Source organism: Lethenteron reissneri, unplaced genomic scaffold (assembly GCF_015708825.2).
Source record: "Lethenteron reissneri isolate LAM-NWPU_2019-01 unplaced genomic scaffold, ASM1570882v1 scaffold_216, whole genome shotgun sequence".
Taxonomy (NCBI): domain Eukaryota; kingdom Metazoa; phylum Chordata; class Hyperoartia; order Petromyzontiformes; family Petromyzontidae; genus Lethenteron; species Lethenteron reissneri.
Window position 1 is genome coordinate 541818 of NW_026891738.1, and position 16308 is coordinate 558125.

At 47.6% G+C, this 16308-nt stretch overlaps 1 protein-coding gene across 3 annotated transcripts in view; it reads left to right on the top strand.

Moving 5' to 3' along the window:
• Window positions 1–3569: 3569 nt before the first annotated feature.
• Window positions 3570–16308, top strand: part of LOC133339748 (interferon-induced very large GTPase 1-like) — a 30882-nt gene continuing 18143 nt past the window's right edge. The window contains exons 1-3 of one of the 3 annotated variants that reach the window (XM_061547915.1): window positions 3591–3613; window positions 7632–7676; window positions 10619–10712. The gene's annotated coding sequence lies outside the window, so the exon portion shown is untranslated. Of the gene's footprint in view, window positions 3614–7631; window positions 7677–10618; window positions 10713–16308 lie in introns of all 3 variants that reach the window. The other 2 variants (XM_061547913.1, XM_061547914.1) reach the window with 2 other exon arrangements.

Below are 16308 nucleotides of genomic sequence, written 5' to 3' on the forward strand. Positions count from 1 at the left end.
ACGGCTGTTTGCGTTGTGGCCGAAACGTCATGAGAATTATTTTATTATGTTTTATTTTTATTATTTTACTATTTTCCTTCTACGTGACTTTACCGAAAGAACCAAGAACACACATATGTACTTACACACACACACATATGGACTAAGACACACACACATGAACTTACACATACATAGACTGACATACACATATACACATATGGACTGTGACACACAGATATCTACTTTAGATACACAGACATGGATTAACACACACATATGGACTCACACACAGACGCATTGACTTACACACACACATCGAGTGACACACACATGTATAGACTTACACACACATGTGGACTAACACACACATATGGACTGACATACACATCGACGTACACGCACACAGATCGACTGACACACACATATGGACTAACACACACACATAAACACTTTGACGTCCGTTCGAAAAAGACACCCACATGGAGTTAAAGACACGCATGGCTCTACACGCACACACATATGGACTCAAAGACACACACATGGACTCACACACATACATCGACGGGCACAGCAATCCCCGATGATGGCATAGCTATCAGTATCGCAGTACTACGTATGAGTAAATAGCGTGACGTGAGCGATGGAAACAATAAAAATGCATTTAAAAAATAAGCAGAAATCACAGACTGGCAGTAGATAGTGGCAGCGTTATAAAGCGCAGCAAAAAAAGGGGAAATTGAGCAACCCAAAAATCCAAAAAGAGTTTTGTGTACCTATACATAATTATTGTAACATGTCAACTCGTTTCATAATGGTAAACAATGAACCTGAGTTGTTATCTTCACGCAAACATAATTATTGTAACATCTGTTAACTTGTTTCATAATGGTAAACAATGAAGCTGAGTTTTTATCTGCACACAAACATTATTATTGTAATGTTTGTCAACTAATGTGTTTAACAATAATAAACAATTGACTTGAGTTGTTAGCGTAAGAAGCAAGGAAAATTGTACTTAGCATAGGCGTGTTGAGGCCTTGTGCGATGCGTAGCCCCCGTCCTGGCCTACATTGGCGAGGCGCGGAGTTGGCACGTTGCCAGGCTAGAGGCTGGGCCGCTACCCCCTCTCCAACATCCGGCGCCCATGCAAGAATAACGGTATGTAAGCAGTAAAATATTATCTACGGAGTCTGTAGTATAAACTGAACGCATCGTGTTGGGGGGGGGGGGGGTGAAGAGGATATGACACTGTGAATAAATATCCGCAGCGTTATGTGTGTACGTGTTGACTGTAAAACGCGTAAAAGTAAATGTCTCCCGTGAGCTGGAGCGAACGCGCATCACTTGGCAGAGTCTGCCCCCCCCCCCCACGCAATTGGCGTCACTTGGTACGGTCGATGTCGCGCAATAAGTAAACAATGAATAATAGAAACGGCACAAATGTGTTAATTAAACTACTATAAAGTTTACGGACGGGAAAACGGAATAGCCTATTCCCACCACGGGGCTTAGGGCGTGCCGCCTGGCAAATGATTTCTGTCTTAAACCCCACCGTCCGAGAGCCAAATCCTCCGCAAGCGCGAGTGCTCGGAGACTTTTATATATAAGAAGAAGAAGAAAGATGATTTGCCTTCTACGTGACTTTACCGAAAGAACCAAGAAGACATATGGTCAGTGTTAAGACATGTGCTAAGGTTCAACATAAAGAGAAGCAGTCAAACTCACAATTAGGAGTATTGTACTTTTTCATGTAACAATATAAAATACTGTATAATGAATGAAATAAAACGTAAAATAAAGTAACATGAATATAAAATAACACTGTTTTACTTTCATGAACCTTGGGTCCTGATGCTAGTCAGAAAGGGGGCAATGAGTTACCACAATTGCAGACACCCACACACAGACAGACAGAGACACACACACAACAACAACAACCGCCATTCGCCACTAAGTGGCGGTGACGTCACCACGACGCTTGTGCCAGGCTAAGTGCACCTTGAGGCCACGTGAAGTGTCGAACGCCCGCTGGCAGGAGGTCACGGGGCAGACCCAGGTGCCACGGGTCGACTGACCGAGATGACCGAGCTGACTGGCTGATGCACCACCTGTGCCCCCTACTGAACCAACTTGCTGTGCTTTAGCCACCCGGCGCTCCGCTCGTTGTTGTGAGCGTCGCTCCTCCGCCCTCCGTTGTTGTTGGAGGGCGACTGCCTCCAACTGCCCAGTAGCGTCCTTCACGAGCCTCCTCCACAGTGGCCGATCTTGACACCGCTGGTACCAGTCATCGGCAAGTCCACTCAGCTCCACGTCCTATTGTACCACATCACTCCATCTCTTCTCTAGCCCGTGCCGCGCCCGTTTAGCCCCCTCGATCCGGCCGAACAAAAGCTGTTTAGGCATGCGGTCGCTGGGCATGCGGGCTACATGACCCAGCCAACGCAACCTTGCCTGCCGGAGGAGCTCACCGATGGGACTTTGCCCAGATCTTTCAAGGATTTGTGAGCTCCTCACACAATCCAGCCTGGTTAAACCCAGGATGGATCGTAGGCAGGCCAGCCTAAATGTTTCCAACCGGCGAAGATGCTCCATTAAGGGGGTCCACGTTTCGCAAGCGTACACACACACACAGACACACGCACCACGACGACAATTATCCCCCATTGTAGCCTTAACAGGCTATAGGGGCAAGTGATGTTAGTGAGCAGCGCCTATGAAGGCCGGCACGGCTCACGTGGGAGTGGGTGGCCAACACCACACCCGGCCCCCTTTGTCTCCCCAGTGGCGATGTTTACACACCACACCCAGGCACTGATGTTAGCCGTGAGCAAGAATCGAACTCGGGTCACCACTTTTGTAGCGCAGTACGCTCACCGCTACACTACCACTCCCCACACACCAATACCAATATCCGCCATTCGCCACAAAGTGACGGCGACGTCACCACGGCGCCTGTGCCAGGCTAGGTGCACTTTAAGGCTCTAAATGTGGGGTTGGCTGTCTTGCTCTCTTCTGAAACAGTGGGATGCTTTCCAAGCAAAAAAAGCTCACGAAAAATATAGAATTGAGACGAAAAAAAATCGGAAATGCTGGATATGATCAGCACATCGAGACCAGTCTGTAGTTTGACTGCTTACAAATGCCGCTTGGTGATTGATGTTCGCCTGGAAAAATAAACGGTCAATGGACTAAACTATTTTTCTATTTATATGTGGATATATAATGGAGTTCTGCTTATTTGTCCTTTCGCCCATGATGCTCCACATATATACATAACAAGTTAGTGTACGATTTAAGTTTTAGTGCTTTGAGAGCCTTATATAATTTGGAAATTATATCTCATTGTCCGACTCCTCGAGACACTCCTTCATACGCTATCCTCACTGCCTAGGTAACATGCAATATTTAACAACTCAAAGGGCATACGCTCACAATCTTTATTTCACGTCCACACACGCGTTATGTCTCTCGCACACAGGCACACACGCGCATTCGTTATTATCAAGCACTGGGTGGAGTCTGGGAAGCTCCACCTTCTTGTGAATCTGAATATAAAGCCGGGGTGAATCCAGAGAGCAGAAGAGACGGAGCGAATGACTTGCGCCCTACGGCTCTTCATCACCTGAACGTCGTGAGTATTATACGAGATGCAAGTCGTCTGCACATTGGCCAGTAATAGGCTATAACTATTGAAATCAGTTACAGGTAAATTATATACGGCATAGATGTTAGAACGTACATTGTATAGACTATGTGTGGTTAATATAGGCTGGGTATTGTAAATCAGGTATGTTAACAGGCTATGTTGAAAAAATAATACCATATTTAACTGCATGTTAATGTCTAATGGGTTAGCGATGTTAAATAAGTTGAACGAATGGCCCTGTAATATCGGACTGCATGCAAACACACAAAAACAGTCTAGGCAAAAAAAAAATAACGTTTTAAAAATACGTCAAACATTAATCTTGCCTGAACACTTGCACTTACGCGAACCTTGATGTTGGTTTGTAATACTATACTTAGCCCAAACACAACATTAGCGACACCATGAGACATCTCCTTTACCAGTGGCAAAATATAGTAATAGGTTTTTACCCTTTCAGCTGGGACAAAAACTGATACCTTTATACAAGGCATCATGTTTGCAATAACCACAACACAAGCAGTCAAAACGCAAACAAAAAGAAACAAATATGATAATGATAATGATGTGTAGTCTCCATTGGTGTTGGACCAGATGACGCCAAAAGGCGTACAACTCAACACTAGGCTCTAAGATAAGCTGTCTCGGGTGTGGACCAATCAACTTCAAGGACAGTGCATATCATTATCATTATCAGAGTTGTTTCTTTTTGTTTGCATTTTGACTGCTTGTGTTGTGGTTATTGCAAACATGATGCCTTTTATAAAGGTGTCAGTTTTTTTACCAGTTGAAAGGGTAAGAACCTATTACTATATATTGCCACTGGTAAAGGAGATGTCTCATAGTGTAAATGCTTACCCCGAGCTTTCCATACTCTGATAGTGCACTGTTTTTGAGTTGTTCGCCTTTTGGCGTCATCTGGTCCAACACCAATGGAGACTAGGCTCTAAGAAAAGCTGTCTCGGGTGTGGACCAATCAACTTCAAGGACGTTGCATATCATCATTATCAGAGTTGTTTCCTTTTGTTTGCATTTTGACTGCTTGTGTTGTGGTTATTGCAAACATTTTGCCTTGTATAAAGGTGTCAGTTTTTGTACCAGTTGAAAGGGTAAAACCTATTACTATATTAGCGACACCCTTAATAGTCTTGATTTATCAAACGCATTATCTACTATTATTTAGGATTTTTCGGTAAAGTAACGTAGGTGAAAAATAAAAATAAAAATTTATAAAAGTAAAATAAAAATAAAATAAAAATAAAAATCACGACGTTTCGGAGGCAACACAAGCTTCCGTCTTCAGGTGGAACCGTCACAGCACGACAGCTGTATCAAGTAAATGAGAAATTACAAGAGATATTATTATGGTGAGGTGCGGCTTGAGACTACGGCTAGCCTACATAACAGAGAGCCTGTAGACTAAGGTTGCCGCTAGTCAGTGCAGGTTTCTCTCACTTTATGCGGGTTCGGTTTGTTTTAATATCATGTATTTTGGACGAATGTATTTCTACCCAAAAATCTCTATATGCAATTTAAATTCACTCATATACGGTTTCGTGATCGGACGTGGAACAACATTGTGTGTGTGTGTACTCTATGAACTGTTTGGCAGGTAAGCTGTCCTGTGTGGTTTCGGTTTGTGTGCCTTTTTTTCTTGGAACACATCTACAACCACAAAGCGAGGGAAACCTGTATGTGTTGCACTTCAGGCTGCGCCCTTTCCAATGAATGTGCAGTATTTAACAGAACATTCCATCGAACGACAGTGGCATGAAAAGGGCTGTATAAGACGACCTCACCACTAGGGTGCTCTCATTAACAATTTTCTTCTACCACATAACATATTGCAACACTACAGGCGCAGTCCTTGGCTCTGCAAGCGGCCCAAAACAAACGAAAAAACGTAATAGAATCCTTCTCGTGACACGTCGTGTGCCTCGGCAGGAACTGAACTCTGTTGCCAGTCACGAGAGAAAGTCCCGGAGTCTGCCAGTGCAGAACTGACTAATATGATTGTGTGCTCGTTGTATGTAATTTCTAGCTCATGTGATTAATTACCTAGTATACATTACCGCCCGACATTCTCCTACCACTTTTGCACACGTGGTGCATCCATCGGGTCAGCCTGAGATCATCCCTGGTTCTGGCTCCGCAGACATCATGGTACTTAATGTCATAACCCCTATCAAACTCTTCCCTTCGGAGGTCATCCTACGATATGTGTGAGCACAGACACACTTAATTGCCCCTAGGTGTTGTGTGTGTCTGTAGCCATGCCATGTTAATTGTGAAACGGCTTTCCTCCCTCGTTAGGTCGACTCATCCTTAAAATTAATTCCTGGTGCAGCATGCAATGACAGTCACTGGGAAGACAAAGGCGGTTGGCAGGCTCTGGTTATACCCCTGGAATACCTGCAATTTTGTCGTGGAGAATATACGTTATTCGTATTACGTATATTTTCTGAATGATCCTTCGGTTCAAGACTTCAATACAAAACTTCCATACGTCATCATCAAGTTTATATGCTTAACCCAGATCTCATGGCACTTATGTATTGATAAGTGGATGTTCATAGAACATGTAACTAGTCGTATTCACAACCCCCTGACTATGTGCTGTATTGTCACTTAACAATATATCCTATCACCAAAGGTAATTTTAATACCATGATGTTTAAGAATGTTCATATGCATGGTTGGCATTTGAACGTGTCAACTTTCCAGGCACCAGGGTTTGTTAATTCAGAGAGTGAAACGGCAAGGGGCATACTTGTCTCTCTGCCCTGGATTTGCCCTTTGGTGAGCAGCGAGCTTATGGTGTTTTGCATGGGTACACCCTTGCGTATATTCTCTCTCAGAAATTTCCCTGGGTCACTCCTTGCCCATGCAAGAGTTATTCCTCTATTGGCTGTCATGAACTACTTCCTCCTTCACTACACGAGTTAGGTTAATTCCCAGGAAGCAAAATGTACTGCATCTTCTAGGCCCTCCTCAGCTCTGGTTATTCTCATAATACCCATTTGATCGATGTCTCATTTATTCTGTTTACCCACTTCTCATTTTAATGCTGTTGTGGCTTCGCCATCTGGTTTTTCCGACTTCTGGCATGCAGTGAACGCATATTTGTCTGGCAGAAACTGCGACATTCAAAATAGACAAGACATATAAAAAAATATTATAACAGGCATACAGTCCATCTCGGGCTGAACGTTTTGGGGAAAAAATCTAATTACGATTTTTCTGACATGTTGCAATTGCGATTCGATTTGCGATTACATTGTTTAAGTCAAGCTTCAGTTTAATATTCACTGTGTTAATACATTTAAAACATGTGATGGAGCAATACCAGATGATACCATCAAATATGAACTGCTCTATATAGTCTAATGCAAGGATGATAACTTAAAATATATGAATTGCTTCCAACATCTTTCTCTTCTTATTCTTCTTATATATAAAAGTCTCCGTGCGCTCGCGCTTGCGTGGGATTTGGCTCTCGGACGGTGGGGTTTAAGACCGAAAAAAATTGCCAGCCGGTACGCCCTAAGCCCCGTGGTGGGAATAGGCTATTCTGTTTTCACGTCCGTAAATTGTAAAGTCGTTTAATCAACGAATTAGTGCCATTCTTATTTTAATTATTTACTTATTGCGCGACATCGACCGTACCAACTCACGACAATTGCGTGGGGGGTGCGGACCCTACCAAGTGATTCGCGTTGCCTCCAGCTCACGGCGGACATTTTATTTTACGCGATTAACATGGAATAGATATACACATCACGCTGTTGATTTCTCTTCACTGTGTGATGTCCTCTCCCCCCCCCCACCACCCCAATGCGTGCAGTTACTGCTATAAAGTCGTTAGATATGAATTTAATCTTATTAAAGCGCTTACATAGTACTGTATTATTCTGCCTCGGACGGGGGGATGGTGAGGGGGGCGGGAGTAGCGGCCCAGCCCACAGCCTGACAATGTCTCACCTCCTCCGGCTTGCCAATCTAGGCGAGGCCGCGGGCTCTGCACGGGACGAGGCGTCACCACGCCAATGTAAAGTACAATTTTCTTGCATCTTTCGCTAAGAATTGAAGGTTTATTGTTTACTATTATTAAACAAATAAGTTTACAAATATTGCAATGATAATGTTTCTGTGCATGTGAGTCGATGGGTTTCTATGTGTGGCTCCATGTCTGTGTGTAAGTCCATGTGTGTGTCTGTGTTTTTCAAACGGACAACGCCCCATGTGTGCGTACATACAAGTGTTTGTGTGTGTGTGTCAGTCCATTTGTGCGCGTATCAGTCGCTGTGTGTGTTAGTCCACATGTGTGTGTAAGTCCACACCTGTGTGTTTCACTCCATGTGTGTGTGTCTAAGTGAATGCGTGTGTATGAGTCGATGTGCGTACATGGCTCCATCTGAGTGTGTAAGTCAATGTGCGTTTGTGTGTCTACGTGTGTCAGTCGATGTGTGTGTCTTAATCCATGTGTGTGTATCTAAAGTAGATGTCTGTGTGTCACAATCCATATGTTAATGTGTGTGTAGGGCAATGTGTTTGTCAGTCTATGTATGTGTGTATAAGTCCATGTGTGTGTGTCTTAGTCGATATGTGTATGTGTAAGTAAATGTGTGTTTACATCAATGTGTGAGTCCACATTTGTCTGTGTGTGAGTCGATGTGTGTGTGTGAGTCGCTGTATGTGTGTACGTCGATATATGTGTGTGTAACTCCATGTGTGTGTATCTAAAGTGCATATCTGTGTGTGTCAGTCCATGGGCGTCTGTGTTAGTCACTTTGTGGGCATGGCTCCATGTCAGTCAGTGTAAGTCCATATCTTTGCGTGTCTGTAGGTCCATGTGTGCGTGTGAGTGAGTGTATGTGCTTTATTGACCTGCTCAAGGCCTATGATACCATCAGTAGGCCTGGCCTCTGGGTTGTTTTTCATGCTTTCGGAGTCCCTCAAACTTTGCTCACGGTCCTTAAGGACCTTCATGATGGTGAGCGGCCCCGCGTCAAACTACGTGGCCGTCAGTCAAAGCCATTCCCTCTACACCTTGGGGTGTGACAGGGATGTCCTCTGGCTCCCACATTATTTAACATATCTTTTGACCACGTAGTTTGTGAAGTCTTCAATGACTGTACCCGAGGAATTACCTTATGGTGCAGATACAATGGGAGGCTGATCGATGCCCGGGTGTGGTCAATGGATGCCTCCCTATTGCTCAACCATGTTATGTATGCCGATGCTCTGGTGATTGCTGCTCACTGCTGCTGAACCTGGAGCTTGCCACTAAGAGGTGGGGCCTTACCATCAGCCTCACCAAAACTAAGCACCTGCCTGGGAATTTTGTACCATCGAACAATCCACCCCCACAACTCACAATTGGTGATGCGGCAATTGTGGAGAGATTTCCGAGATTCCCATACCTGGCCAGTGTGCTCATGACCGGCTCCGGTTTAACAGCAGAGGTCTCACTCTAAGTCAGTCGAGAGCCATTATCTTTTAATCAGCTGCGTTACGCTGTGTGGAAGCTACCTGGTTTCTCGCTCCGCATGAAGCTCCAGGTCTTCTCGGCCACGGTAATTCTCTCCCTTCTCTACGCTTGCTAAACGTACATCCCCCTAATAGAACATCTTCGCCGGTTAGAAACATTTAGGCTGGCCTGCCTACGATTCATCCTGGGTTTAACCATATATGTGTCTGTGTGCGTCTAAGTCGATGTTTTTCTATGTGTGTGGGTCAATGTCTGTGTGTAAGTCCATGTGTGTGTCTGCCTTTTACGCCTGAGCAACGCCAGGTACTTACCGCTAGTGTATTTATAAAAATGTTTTAATTCAAATAGAACAATGAAACATAGAACAATTGGTAAGTTAAATAAATAAAGTAATAATAATAAATATATAAACAATTTCAATAAGAATGTAATAGGGCTTTTCAAATCGCCAAAAATCGCAGCTTTTGCGATTTGCTAATTTCGATTTGAAATCAATTCATCGTTCAGCCCTAAGTCGACCCTTTCACATCGCAGGGGTTAGGGGCGCAGGCCCCCCCCCCCCGCGATCTGTAAAAAACGCGTAAAATGTTTGGTCCCCTTGGGCGGGGCTGTGAGATATCACGCGAGAGGCTGCCGTAGACAAGCTTGGCATCCTCCAAACCAACGCGCAAACTAACTTTTCACAAAATTTTACTTAAACAAAAATTGTGTATATTTATGGTTTTAAACAATAAATACATTGATATTATGCATATATTTGATGCATTTGTGAGTTACTAAACTATTTGTGTGTCATTTGCTCACCTTCGCATGTCGTCTTCGGTTTTTGCTAAACTCCCAAAAACTCCCCAAAAGAATTCTCATTTTATTTCTTATGCTGACCCCGCGATATATCGAAACCGCGATGGGGAAAGTCGCGATGCAGAAGGGTCGACTGTATATACAATAAGGAGCCAGGGTGAGCTGGCTTTGTTGCTCATATAGACATGCAGAGACCTATTGATCAGCACCGTCCATATCACGAGGATTGTTTTCAGGCAAGGAATGGTCCTTCTGAGCTTCCACATCAAGTCCTTAATCCAGGCTGTGTTATAGTCCGATGAGAAGTCCACACATCCCGCTTGATCTTTGGGGCTCACTCACTCGACGAGGGGCTGATCCTCTGGAGGATGATGCCTTCCAAGAGTTTGTAGGTCTTTCACATGAGTAATATTAGCCCATAGCTTCCCAGGTCATCGGTTGGTTTGCCGGGTTTGAGTATTGCAATGACCAACACCTCCCACCATGCTTTTGGGATTCATCCAGTTTTAATGGTTTTGTTGAGATTTACTTATATTTAGATGCTGTATAAATGTGTATGTTGTTGTAATAACCTTTAAATGAAAGTCTATGTGAGTCAGTAAACCAATGCATAGTTCACAGCTATGTGAAATTTTGGTTGTTTTGTAGTGTATGGTGAAAATAATTAATCACGTGTTTGGTTTGTTTATATTTTCAAGCTAGACACAATGCAACTCCACCACACCCTTGTTTGTCTATAAAGAGGGTCAAGAAGAAGGTTCCAGCCTCTTTTGTGCTCTGAGCAAGAGAGAGGTGAGTCCATGAGATGGTCAACTCTGGCACTTGCATTCTGAAGATTAAGGTTGCTGTTGGCATCACGACTGGAGTATCTCTGTCATGTAAATGGCATGTTTAATTATGCAATTGTAGTACACAAATAATTGAAATCATATTCTTTGGGTCTTTCTGTAAAGTCACATAGATAGGTCCAAACACAATTACAAAGAATAACAAAAAACTACGACGTGTCGATCGCAACACAAGCGGTCGTCATCATTAAATGGGGGGTTAGCTTCTAAAGACAACCGTTTATAAAGGTTTGAAATGGACGTATCCCAAATGTCAGCAGCCAATGTAAGTGGTGTGCAGCGACTGTGGGGGTGGTGAGATTTCCACCAATCAAAGGGCTGCCAGGTAAAAAAAGTCGCCGAACATCCTCCACGGCGAGCGTGCCAAGGTGGCTATATTAATGTAATGACAGGGTTACACCTGCTGACATGACAGGGTGACATCTGCTGGCCCTGGAAGGGATTCACAGGTACGGGCACAGAAGTAACATTCAATAAAAGAAGGACGCGTATCTGGGGTAAACGTAACAGGTGGGGTTAGAAAAGATGCTCCGGGAACCTGTTCAAGGGTTCCATGAGAGGGCGTGGCCAGAGGCGGGGCTTAGCCATGCCTGGGGGAATATAAGGGAGAGTGGACCCAGAGCTCAGGGCACGTGTGGGGTCCTGGGTCCTGGCTGTGTCGTTGTTCACCGACATCTTTCTCCGTCGTCCGGCAACGTGGAAGATCTCCTGCGTGGGTTCTATCGCCTTCATTGTCAGGCCGCCAGTTAGCGGCGGAGACAAGTGAGGACGAGGGGACCATGCCGAGTAATCCGCTGTGTATGTAGCCAGTAGAGATATAATTGTCTAGAGTTATATTCAGGTGAAGAAGAACCAGTGTTGGCCTGTGTTATACCCAGTGAGAGAAATAAAGAAGAAGTACCCTCTATACGACGTGTCATGAAAGTCACTCATTCATTATGTAATAAAGGACTCGTCCACTGTGTCTGTCTCCATTGTCCTTTATTCGGGTTCCTTTACACTTGTCCCACACGGCCCTCGCTCAGAGCCTCTCCGCTCGGCAGCTCCAGGCTGCCCTCGCTCCCGTAGCCTCTCCCCACTCCGATGCAGCCCCACTGCTGCTGGTTTCCCCGTGCAGACCTCCGGCTGCCCTCACAGCAGCTTCACCGCTGCTGCTCGCCCTCCGTGCTCGGTCACCGCTGGCCGACGGTGCCGAGTCTCGCTCCCCGTGTGGCGATCTCGCCACTCTCCGATCTCCGCCCTGCGTGGCCTCCGTCTATCTCATTCCCCAACTCTCTCCCGTCTCTTCCGGTTTCTCCCCCTTAAGACTTGATCCCTCTCTCCCACGTGACCTAACTCCTCCCCTCGTGACGTCATATCCGCGAGGCCGTTTACGCCCGCATTACACCACCCTCCCCCGTAGAGAAAAATTCAGCCGACCTCGGCTGAACAATAACAACAACAAGTAATGCGAGCGAACATGACCGAGACACATTGAAGGACAACGAAGCATACAATAAATATAACAGTAAGAACAGAACACAACAATAAAATTCAACGAAATGTAAGAGATTTCGAGCGTGTGCGGGTCGCCGGCCCGTCCCGGACGGTCGGCGGTGCTCCCGCAGACCGGGAACGTGACGGGGTTTTAGGAGCGACAGGATGAAGTCCTCCTGTCGCTATTGGAGGCCCGCCGACGTCCCGGTCCAGTATCCCCGAAGGCTCAGCGTCGGAGGTGTCCCGCAATTTTGTCCGCAGCGGGGTCGGATAGGCTGCGGGGCTCAGAGTTCCCGCAGCCCTGGCAGGCACCCCCCGAGCAGAGCCCCTCGTCCCCTGCGGTGTCACGGCCGGCTTGTCTGTAACAGGCACGACAGGCGCTCTTGCATGATCAACAGGCACAGGCAAGGATGAGTCGGCAGCAACAGACCCCGGCAAGGCAACATCAGGAGATGACGCAGCAGGTAGAGGGGCCACATATGGTTTCAAGCGAGACGTGTGAACGAACCAACGCCGAGATCCAACCCGAACACGCGCCGACTGTGGGTTGGGAACCTAGATGAGGCGAACCGGCCCTTGCCATGGTTTATGTAATTTAGGAGAGGTACCCGGCCGCACCTGTGGGCAATGGAGCCAGGCCAGGTCCCCAACCTTCCAGGGGCACTCCCCCTTAGAGCGTCGAGCACACCGCTCGTTCCGGGCCTGGGCTTTGGCCGTAGCCATGCGGGCCCCTTCCCGCGCCTCAGTAACACGGTGAACGGTGTCCTGAATGTAATCAGGAAGAGGCTTAGCAGGTCTCCTCACTCCAGTTCCCAACTGCACATCCATCGGCGGCACGTTTTCACGACCGTACATAAGGAAAAACGGCGAATATCCTGTAGCCGCATGCGGCGTCATCCGGTATGCCGAAAGTACCCCAGGGATATGCAAATCCCAATCTGATTGTTGTTCACTCACCGTGTGACACAACATGGCGGACAAAGTCCGATTTAGCCGTTCGACCATACCATCCGTTTGCGGGTGGTAGGGAGATGTCCGTATTTTCTTAGTTCCAAGAGCCGCGCACACTTCCCCCAACAATTTAGAAGAAAAATTTCGGCCTTGGTCAGTGAGGAGCCTCTCCAGCGCCCCCTTGTCCATAACGTACCCAAATAGAAAGGCGTCTGTAATAAACGCCGCCGACTGGTCGGGCAACGGCCAGGCCATCGGCCAGCGGGAGAGGTACTCCACCCCAACCAGCAAGTATTTATTACCCTTCGCGGATGGCGGGAAGGGCCCCAAAATGTCCAGCGCCACCAATTCATTAGCTCGAGACACCTGAATAGACTGTATCGGCGGCACATATGGATGTTTAGGTGGTTTTCGCCAGGCACAATCGGGACATGCGCGAACGTGCCCGACGACATCCGTCGCCATGCCGTGCCAAAAGTCATTTCGCTGCAACGTCAATAGGGTCTTCTGCACCCCCAGATGTAAAAGCGTGTCACAATGCAGAGTCCTAATCAATTCGTACCGCAAGGATGCCGGTACCACTAGACGCCAGCGTTCCTGTAATCCTTTCCTCGACATGAGCAAACCATCGCGGAGAGCGGTTTCCGGCACACCGGCCATACCCGGACCCCCACTCTCCTTCGCAGGCCGCTTCCGTAAAGACACCAATGAATCGTCCAACATTTGTTCCCGAATCCACACAGCCCTTGGAAGATTCAAAACCCCATCAGCCGGTCCCGGCTCCATAGGAGCATCAGACACCTCGACTGCCAACGCAACCGGCTGAGGGGGAGGCTGAATGGGCGCACACCTATGCGTCCCAGACGCGCACGCGCAAGGGGATCGCTGCGGCAACCTAGAAAGCGCGTCCGCATTCGCGTGACGCACCCCCTTCCGCTGGTGAATTTGGAAGGAAAATTCTTGCAGCGTGTCCAACCAACGCGCCAACTGGCCGGATGGTTGGTCCATCTTAAGAGCATACTGCAAGGCCGCATGATCCGTGCGCACAATAAACGAACGACCGTAGAGATACGGTCGAAATTGGCGGAGAAAAAAAACAACAGCCAAAAGTTCCCTGCGAGTGACGCAGTAGCGGGTTTCTGCAGGAGACAAAACCCGGCTACCGTACGCCACCACGCGCTCCACACCACCTTTGGACTGAGACAACACCGCCCCAATGCCCGTGTCACTCGCGTCCGTATCCAGAATGAAGGGGTGATCAAAATCTGGATAATCCAACGTCGGCGCCGTAGCCAATAGATCGCGCAGGCCTTGAAAAGCCGCCTCTTCTGGCGGTCCCCAACCAAATTTCCGTCCTTTACCCGTAAGGAGGTGCAAGGGCCTCGCGATCGTCGCAAAATTCGGAACAAACCTCCGATAATAGGAGGCAAACCCCAAAAACCGACGCACATCCCCCACCGTGGCCGGGGTAGGCCAGTCACGGACGCACGCTGTTTTGTCTGGATCCGTAGCCACCCCGTCCGCACTCACGATATGCCCCAAGTAACGCACGGACCGTTGCAGTAGGTGACATTTCTTAGGCTTAAATTTCAAATTAGCGGAACGCATCCTGGCGAACACAGCCTCCAACCGCAGTAAATGTTCATCAAATGTGCGGCTGAAAACGATAATATCGTCTAAATATATCAGACATGTCTCCCACTGCAACCCCGTTAACACCAGCTCCATCAACCTTTGAAATGTGGCAGGGGCAGCATTCAACCCCATCGGAAGACAATTAAATTGGAATAACCCCTGCGGCGTACGGAAAGCAGTCTTCTCCCGCGAGGGCTCGTCAAGGGGAAGCTGCCAGAATCCCGAAGAGAGATCTAGCGTAGAAAAAAACTTCGCCCCCGACAAGGCATCGAGGGAGTCGTCCATACGCGGCAGGGGGTACGCATCTGCCACAGATATCTTATTCAATTTCCGGAAATCTACACAAAATCGCAATTTGCCGTCCTTCTTCTTAACCAAAACAACAGGCGCGCCCCATGGGCTGTTAGATGGAGATATTATGTCCGCAGCCAACATGTCATCCACTGCCCCTCGAACGTGTTCTCGCTCGGCCGGACTCATCCGATGTGAGTTTAACCGAATAGGGGCAGCGTCCCCTGTGTCAATATGATGGTAAAGCAACGAGGTGCGTCCCAAATCCAAATCGTCGGAGCTGAACACATCCGAATAACTTAATAACAATTTACGAATCGCACAACGTTGGTCCCCGGAAAGGGAAGGATTTTCCCCACACAATTCGGCGATCCAGCGATTATCCGCAGCACCCGGCCCTGAAACCCCAGCAACCACGCCCTGGCTGCCCAGATAATCCTGTGCCGTAAACGCCGTAGTGGCATGTGCCACAACTGTACCAGCCGGAACACATACACTTTCGGTACTCGCATTAAGCACCTGCAAAAATGGCTGCTGGTCCGGCAGGACAATAGTTTGCGCCCCCACCAGCGCCGATCCGCCCGTTATGGTGGCGGACGGCGACAACAAAACCCCAATTGCACCTTGCCGACCAGGCACAGGCTTCCGATATCGCAAGGGGATAAGCATCTGTGAGCCAGGTGGAATGTCAACAGATACCTCGGACAGCGCCTGCACCTGGGCGACCAGAGCAGGTCGCCCCCAGGGCGACGGCAGAAACGAAATCTTATGGCCACCCGGCAATTCGATGCAGTTTTCATTTATTCTAATCAGAATGGGCATCTTGGCCAGAAAATCAGTTCCCAACAAACAAGGAACTGCAAGAGACCTCGAAATTAACACAATTCCCGAGGCCGACACTCCCCCGATAGATATGTTAGCGTCCACCTGGCCCACAATGCCCATGCTACCCCCGTTTGCAGCGACGCACGACCCGTAAACCGGACGCACGGCCTCTGGTGGGATGCCCAACAGATGGAAAATGACATCCGATATAATGGTCGCGGACGCCCCAGAATCCACCAAAATACGCACGTCCACCCCTTGTATCGAACCAGGTACAGTGGACAAACCAGCAGCGGCCGCGACGACCCGCCGTGCCAATTTACGCCACTGCGTTACCGAGTGACATGGCCCAGTCGATGGCC